The 9,221-nt window shown below is 35.8% G+C and overlaps 1 pseudogene; it reads left to right on the forward strand.

Annotated features, from left to right (window-relative positions):
• The first annotated feature begins 3,998 nt into the window (after nucleotides 1-3,998).
• LOC148612848 (uncharacterized) lies at nucleotides 3,999-6,584 on the forward strand (annotated as a pseudogene).
• The last annotated feature ends 2,637 nt before the right edge of the window (nucleotides 6,585-9,221 follow it).

Consider the following 9,221-nt stretch of genomic DNA (forward strand, 5'->3'; position numbering starts at 1 on the left):
CTTTTAAGGTTGACGACTTCAGATTTGTACAATAGCAATTTACTACAGACGTACAGCAGACATAATTTGCATGGAAAGTGAAGCGACCAGTTTTTAGCCAGCCGCATGTATAAATTTTATAATTAATCTTTGGTCTCAATAGTTTACATTAACACTCCAAACTTATCTCGTTTGCCGTAAATTAATCATCTACTCATGGTACTTATCGTAGTTGTATCTGGCATAATTAAATGATAATAAAGAAAAAATATAAACGGTCAGCTTGTTTCCCGAATAAGAAATTCTGATCCATGACAGGAGTTACTCATCCAACTAGTATGTCAATTGTTAAACAATTGAAAGATCTTTCCCTTGAAAACTTTCTCTTTGTAATATACCCAATAAAACATCTACACCAGTTTGACTTTTTGCACTTTATGACCTTATCAAATGCAATGATCGATGTTCCCATCATGACTTTTGTAATGTCAACTCGACGACCTTTCGTTATATATACAACAACCCTACTTTCTGTGACCTTTAGAATTTTTCACTTATTAACCCCAACTGGGTTCTTTTTCTATATAAATAAATTGAAATTTGAGATGTACGCATTATGACCTTTAATTTGATATGCGACAACCTAAATATATAAACAACTAAAGTTTTGCACTCACTGACCTCTCCCAAGTCATTTATTTCTAGATAAATAATGCATCGATATTTCGGATCTACGCTTTAAGACCTTTCATTTGATATGCAACAACCTTACCCTCTAAGAACTTTAAATTTTTGCACTTAATGACCCTACTATTTGAACATGTATTACTTATCATGGTTGAAACTCTGATTTTTGAAATGTGCTCATTTAGACCTTCAAAATGATATATCACATGACCCCCTTCGACAAAGTTGAACAAATGATGCAATATCAAATCTATAAATAGATATTGATGAAATATATCAAACCATTGGAAAATATGAAAATTTTAAGTTGTTGTAGTATCATTGTTTTTTTTTATATTGGTTCTTGGTATTTTGTGAAACAGTTGTACTTGTGTAGATCTTTCATACTGTGGAATGACCATTTGTGTGTCTGCTGTGGATTTTAAAATATATACCCCCATTCTCAAAACTTAAAATTTCAATAGATCCAAAGTAGACAAGATATGTCAAATCTGAAAACTTGCAGATAATTTGCAGAACATATAGAACAAAATTACATAACAATTTGGGCAATTTTGGAGCTCATTTTGAGCCCAATGATTATTAAACTATGATGCAATAACAAATTCCAGAACCGGAAGTCGTAGAGACATGAAACTACCACCATATATCTTAGGATTACCTGACCTTGAAAAAACTTGCAAGGTCAAGGTCATACGTTTATGTCAAGGTCACAAACGGATTCTGCAAACATTTAAATTGTCATAACTTTTGAACAGACGGTCTGACAGTTGTAAATTTTGTCTCAAAATGTAGGGCTTATCGAGATGGTCATTTCATACTCTGTATGTACACACTTATGTCTTATTGTTTTCTCAATATCAAGGCTGTAGTTTGCAGTGAGAAGGCTTTCTAGCACTCTATGAACTTTGACCTTGGATGCAAATGAAAGGTCACATGGACCAAAGATCATTGATGAAGGTCCCGTGTTTCTACACTTCTGGTTCTCGAAATTTGAAAAACTTAAGTATGATATTTCAAGGGATATAACTCCTGTATGGTTTGATAATAAAATACATGTTTATGTTTTTTCATTAGGTATTCATCTTGTGTACATGAAACAGTTTTAGATTGATTCTATCTATTGTGGTTTTCAAGATATGAGGGATTGAAATAACTTGTTTTAAGGGGACATAACTAATAAAAATGATGATGAAATCCTTGGCAGGGTCATTTTCTAAAATAATATGATGACATCTACATGTTCACCAAGTATGATAATGATATCCTGAAAAAATGAGTTCGGGGGACCTATTAACCATATTGATGAGACGCTAATAAACGGGAGATTACTTCTACAATGGATATTGAAATTCTTCATTGGATTATCCTGTAAAGTCCTAAGAAAGGTCTATCGATGGTCCAAATTTTGTAATGATATCTTGAAAGATGACGCAACAGGGCCGTGCCAAAGCAAATATTGAAAGGGAAAAAAAACTAGCACTCTTTGAACTTTGACCTTGGATGCAAATGAAAGGTCACATGGTTCAATAATCATTGATGAAGGTCCCACGTTTCTACAACTTCCGGTTCTCTAAATATAAATTTTTAAAACTTAAGTATGATATTTCAAGGGATATAACTCCCGTATTAATTGATAACAAATACAAATTTATGTTTATCAATTAGTCCGTCTGCTTATGTGCATGAAACCGTTTTCAGAATTATTCTATCTCTGGTTTTTAAGATACGAGCGATTAAAAGAAACTGTTTTAAAGGGACATAACTCTTAAAGATGGTAATGAAATCCTTAGAAGGGCCATTTCCTAATTGAACCTGATGATATCTACATGTTCACCAAATATGGTCATGATATCCTGAAAAATGAGTTCGGGGACCATGTTGAAAAAAAACGCAATAAAATGAAGATAACTTCTACAATGGATAATGGAATTCTTCACACGGTCATGTGGTAAAAGTCCTTAATGAGCTCTATCGATGGTCCAAATTTGGTAATGATATCTTGAAAGATGAATAGGGCAGAACATGTCAAAGAAAATTTTGCAAATAATGAAAGAATAATAAAAAAAAAAATTAAAAAAAATAGAAAACAATATTTTTGTTTGTTTGTTTGTTGGGGTTTAACGTCCGAGCAGCAATATTTCAGCTATATTCAGACGATGAAACATGAAATGGATGATAAAATGAACATGAAAATAAAAAAAAGGATGGGACACAAGGATAATAGGGTCGACAAATTTTAATTGCCACTGGAAAAAGGGGGGATGGGTAAGGTCGGGCAATTTAGCCTCCTGTGGCGGAGCGCAAAGGTTCCTACTCCTATCGAATACCACAGCAGGGTTCTTTAACGTGCGAGGAACGTGGCATCTTTCCCAACACGGTGCATCACTATGGTTTGCGGCCAGGTTTTCCGTATTATAGCCTGACAACCCCAGCATGTAACACGCCAGGGGTACCCCATTCCACCACCTGGGGCACACATCCCAGTTGCTCTGTGGGCAGAGCGCCCTAGCCCCCGGCTAGGGTTCTGAGCACTATTAAGTCGCCTTTTACGACAAGCTTAGCGCTGCTGCCGGCCTATTCTTTTAACACCCGGACCTGTACGGAGATATTGGGTTTTAACGCCGACCAGCAAAATGTCAGCTATATTCAGGCAATGAACATGAAATGGATGATGAAATGAACATGGGCCCTCGGCTAGGTTTCTGAGCACTATTTAGTCGCCTTATACCACAAGCTTAGCGCTGCTGCAGGCCTATTCTTTTAACACCCGGACCTGCACGGGGCAGAAAAACAATAAGGTCTTTCCCTGGTAGGGAAAGCCTTTAAATAATTTTAAATTTTAAATTTAAAAATAGAATTGTAGATATATATTTAGGTACAAGATAAGAAAGTTATTTGAAGTTATTCCAAGTTATGATGATGTCAATAACCAAATGGTAAGTGTTAAAAACGCGCTTTTATTGCAAAACTGTTCAAATGGTTGCTTGAAATGTCTTTTGTATCTAAAACTGATTGATCATAATATCGATGACATAAATTTGTAAAAAAAGCTAAACCGAATATGAAAAGAAATGTATTCCTGTAATAGTGATAGGCATAATTTACATATTATTAGAATTTCGACCCTATGACTTACCAGTTTTGATGCCTGCCTGAAAATTTCAATATGACTTAATGTGTTTTTTTTTATTATTATTTGTAACATTTGAATTTGTTTATTCTTACTTAATCAGCAATATTTTTTTTATTGTTTAGGATTCAAGTAAAACTTGAAACTATATGCAGTCAATGGAAGTTACAATATAACTATTATTTCATTTCAATAGATAATGGACCTTGACAGCCATACTGTGGACAGGTTGCTTAACGCCATCAGAGGAGGAGAATACGACGACGTGAAACTGATGCTAGAGAGGTTGCCATGCAAAAATAGTGACAAATATGTGGCTGGAAACCCCCTTACGGTTGCAGTTAGGAGAAATGATGTCGACATGATTAAAATATTGTCGGCCTTCAAATGGGTGTCACCAGCAAAAACTATATAGTCTCCATTGCTCTATGCTGTTGTAAATGAACAAGTAACAAGAGAAACGCTTAAGACGTTGCTTAAGTTCGAATGTGATATAGGCGTGGTTTAAATGCCCTGCATATTGCCGCCAATCATAATTACACAGATAAACTTGAAATTCTAGTACAAAGTAGAACTGGACATTTGTGCAGTAGATGACACCGGGCGTAATGCTTTGCATCACTTAATTGAGAATGATGCCTTTGATGATATAAGTGAACTAAAAAGATGCGCTTCTATTTTGCTTGACAGAGGGGTCAGTATTAATGTACAGGACAAAGTGAACGAGACGCCCTTGCATAAAGTGTACAGTGCTACCGTGAACAGATACCAGAAATACTTACCTTTTTCTATAGGAATGTACTGGATATTCGCCACGAATTAGTTGATCTACATAGAGTTACAGTTTTCCACGCATTATGCTCAAGTGTAGTAGATGGTGTAAAAGAAAGTGAACGCTTCGAAGAAGTTTTCGAAGGGAAGGAAACTTTTCTTCAAAAAATTGTGAGCGGACATTTCACTGATATTCCAGCTGACATGAGAAAAGCTGCTCAACGAACCTAATAAAACCGGAACTTCCGCCTTTATGACCTACTTGGATGATGAAAACATTTCTACAGAAACAATTAACAATTAAATTGATGATTGAAAAAGGAGCTAAAATTAACCACAGGGACAACTTAGGATCAACAGTGCTCATGCAGACTGTACTCAAGCAGTTTGATGGAGTTGTAGAAATGCTTCTCCAAAGTGGCGCCGACGTGAACATAACCGACATATTTGGACAATCTACTATATTCAGGGCCAGAACTGAAGAGTCTTTTCGACTTCTTCTCCAATACGGGGCTGATATCAATATCAGAGATAAATTTGGTCGTACTCCAGTAGCTAACTTCTTACTCTACATACCACCATATTTACCAAAAATGGGTCTCCTTATCCGTCCTGATTTAGTAGCGAGTCCCCCACTAGCCACCCTTTTCTTCGAGGAAGGATTAGATGTAAATGCCACAGATAAGCAAGGTTTTGTACTCTTGCATTGCGCAGCTTGGCATTCAGATTTGAATATGATAGTTTTACTTAAACATGGCGCACGAAAAGACATTATTGACGCTCGTGGTTTTACGCCATATGATCTTGCAGTTGCAAGATAACTATGAAGTATTATGTGTGTTAAAACCTGAAAAACAAGAAAATGTTATTTCTGATTCACAAGCTGGTAATGCGCACACAAAATATGAAAGATCTAAAGCAAATGTAAGACATATTTACTACAAAAATGCGGATGACATGGCTGAAACCTTGAAAATGGTTGACCTTCAAGATGACCCGGAAGAACCTTGTTGTCCTCGCCGCAAACCCGCTTAACAGATAATCTTAGTGAAATTTCGAAGATCAAGAGTGACATTTATTATCTAATGAACATAATTGCAAATAAGATTTCTGAATTGGACAGCGTGATTTATTTCCGACAGGAAGCTCCGCAGAGGTATCTCAAATAGGAGACCCATTAGAAATGGACTTTGTCTTCTGTCTGTCATACTTCAGCGAACAATGTTCTGTTCTGCAGCCAGACAACTTAATCAATACGGGATTTGCAGTGCTAAAACCGAAAAATTATCATGACACCAAGAATCTAGCAGTTTTCGTTGACGAAAATAACCGAATAATATCTGACTTAGTAAGAAATCGATTTCAGGATCTGGTGTCTTAAGCCGTCAATAGTGAAGATACCTGGGTGTCAGACCATATTTACTTTGATGGTTTGTTAGAATTTCCAGATGATAAACCAATCGTCAATCTTAGGATTTATTGGCATGGTGCTATTGCCAAAGTCTTAGAGATAAGCACTGACATGGTGCCAGCCATTCACAAAACAAATTGGCATCCAAAAGACGTAACAGTTGACGATTCTCTCATTTCATCTGATATCATCGATGAAATTGGTTATTTTCTCCTGTTTCATGTACCAAGAGAGTATTCTTCCGACGAGCTAACGTACGTCCGTGTTTCAAGTGCCCCATTAGAAATAAAGGTTTTACAGTCCGTACCTGTTGTGTTTAGAGAAAGCTATGCACTGTCAAAAGCATTGAAGAGTCATCACTTTTCTCCTCATATTCAGTTTAGTGATGAGGAAGATTCTGAAAGCGAAGATGAAAAGGAAAAGAGCATGACGAAAAATCGACGAAAGATCAATCAGGTAGTAATTCGTTTCAAAAGGATAACACCACTGGAAAACCACACACCTTACATGATTACAAAAGTACTGAAATACCTAAACCTAACATGTCTGACGACACGCGTGTGGAATTCAAGCAACCGTGGGCCGGTTGGATTGCTTCTTTAGATAAGACACAAACAATCCGTAAAGTGTACGTTCCAAAAGAAAACAAACCGCAAAACATTGAGAAAGCTCTTGAAAAGATGGAAAACTATGCTAAAGTCAAGGTCATAAATAACAAAAAGGGGGAATTAACACATGAAATTATTTACAAGAGAAATGAAGACGATAGTGTTCGCAATAAAGGTAGGAAAAGGACACGACAATTAGATAACGAAAATACGTCTAATGTCAATTTTTCCGAAATTTCATCTGAAAACATTGGGAACACAGCTGTATTTTCATCCCACTCTGCTTCGAAAGAAACTAAAATAGGTTTTCGACAAGATGAAAGACACAGCGTCGCTACCTCTGATCCAAATGTAAAATTCATTTCAAAGCATTCTCTAGACACAGATTCGGCGAATAATCAGAATCGTTCATCATATTCTTCTGAAGATACAAGTATTCTTCAAGAGTCTGATATAGGCGTTGAGGGTGGGAGCGTTGTACCGGCTAAGGATGAGATTTCTAGTTATATGTTGAAAAACGCCATGTTTTACACAATTAAAGACATTAGAGAAAGAAACTTAACTGAACTTACTCATCTCAAAGTAACAAAAATGATATTTCAGACGTTGTTGGATGCTGCAAGGAATAGGGAATTGAAGGCTTTCTTTTTGCGGTACATGGACATATTTTCCTACGTCAACACCCACATTCGTATGGTTCCTGCTAATAGTGCACATAAAGAACTAACGAAACACTGTAAAAGAATAGAATCGTTTTGTGAAGTTATTCTCGGAATTTTATCGCAAAAACCTTGATTGTGACATACAATGTAGCTTGCCTAAGAGTTAACTTCCACAACCAGGTTATCATCTTAAAATAGCATTGGTATTAAGATGAGAGAACTTATTATATTTTTGACAGTCTTTAATCTGAAATTATCAATTGTGTGTTTTAAGATGACAGTGGGTTAACTTAAATACATATCAAGTCACTTAATACATACGACGTACTTGTAATTAAATACAGATCTGTGGTAAATACTAGTTTGCTTCGGATTCCCTATATTACTTATCAAGGCATAATGCACTCCAATGATACTTCATCGCATCTCGTCGAACGTAATTGGCGTTTTCAATGTTTTTAAAGCATCATAAAGATTGTGTCTCTGTCGCAGCTACCGCGTTATAAGTATCGGATATCAAACCTGCAAAATAACTTTTGAAAATAAATATTGACCAGATGCAGCGGTACGGTAATTACCGCATTACTAACCAAGAAAATGCTGAATCCCGAACTCTATAAACTTTTAATAACATAACACACATACACCAAGTTATCGCTTCAAATTTTATTCAGAACAATTGCTTTTATATCACTGGAATTTTCGTTCTACCTGTTTATTTCATTATGATTGATTTGCCTTACTTTAAAATGAATGGTTTCTACGCAGAAACTACGCAGACTTTTTGTATCGCGCTAGAAGTCTAACAAATAGGCTTCTGGAACAGGGTTATGTTGTTACAAGATTGAAGTCATCACTACAGACACTACTACACTACTATGGTCGTCATCATGAACTCGTGGATCGTTATGATGTATCCATCAGCACCATGAAAACTGATTTATTCAACGGGTCATAGTTTACCTTTCCTCATTTGTCTTCCCCGGACTTGACTTTTTATGAGCAACTCAACGGGTGTTTCTCGAAAAGCAGAGGACGCTTACCCTACCGGTGCACCTGGTCCATGCTCCCAGTTTTTAGTGGAGTCCGAGTTGCTCATTTACTTTTGTAATACTCCAATACTTTGTTGTTGAAGCCAGTCGCAGTTTCATTGAAACTGTTTATAAAGTAACAGAATTAAAATTGTTCACGATCCTTAACACCCTGGTTTACGATCAAACCGCAATACTTGGCATCGGACTCAAGACTTTTTCAGTTTTCCCTTCACAATGTGATTAGGGTGTAATGACCGGATGTTTGTCAACTATTTCCGTGTGGTGTGCTGCGTTTGCCTCATGATACTTGGTTAGAAATGAATGATTTCGCTCTGTTTTTGATAACGTTGGTCATTAACGTGTTTGGCGTTATGGTTTGTTTTGAAGTGTCATCGTTCTGTTACTGTGGATTTATTACTTTTGTTGTTGGGGCCTTTCAGAGCTTACTTAAAGATGTAGTTACACTTGTTGTAAATGGTTTGGTGATCTATGTACTTACTTAGTTTATATGATGGTGCATTTATTGCGTTCACCATATCTGTTCCTCTTTTATATATATATATATATATATATAAACTAAAAGGAATAGAACTTATTTCAATTAACAGTAACATTTTCCATTGCTTCAAGTTACTTTTAAAAGAAAAATTATGATGAAGCCACATACTGCAACCAATTTTCATCATTTATTTACCAAAATTAAGAAAATTATCCAGAAATGAATTATTATTTGGATGTTTTTATCTAGAAAATCAATGCAATGTTTTACTGGTAACTTACACTACTTTGTGCACATATATAAGGGACCCAATTAATTAAGACCAAAGTAATTATTCATCTTAATTCTATTATTCCTTTAATCAGACACATATAAGTCACGTGTATTAATGTCCCTGTTTTTTTTTAAATAAAAAGTAACTGTACTTTCTGATAATG

This window comes from Perna viridis, chromosome 7 (assembly GCF_037379345.1).
Source record: "Perna viridis isolate PV_CMFRI_1.1 ecotype Kerala chromosome 7, ASM3737934v1, whole genome shotgun sequence".
Lineage (NCBI taxonomy): Eukaryota > Metazoa > Mollusca > Bivalvia > Mytilida > Mytilidae > Perna > Perna viridis.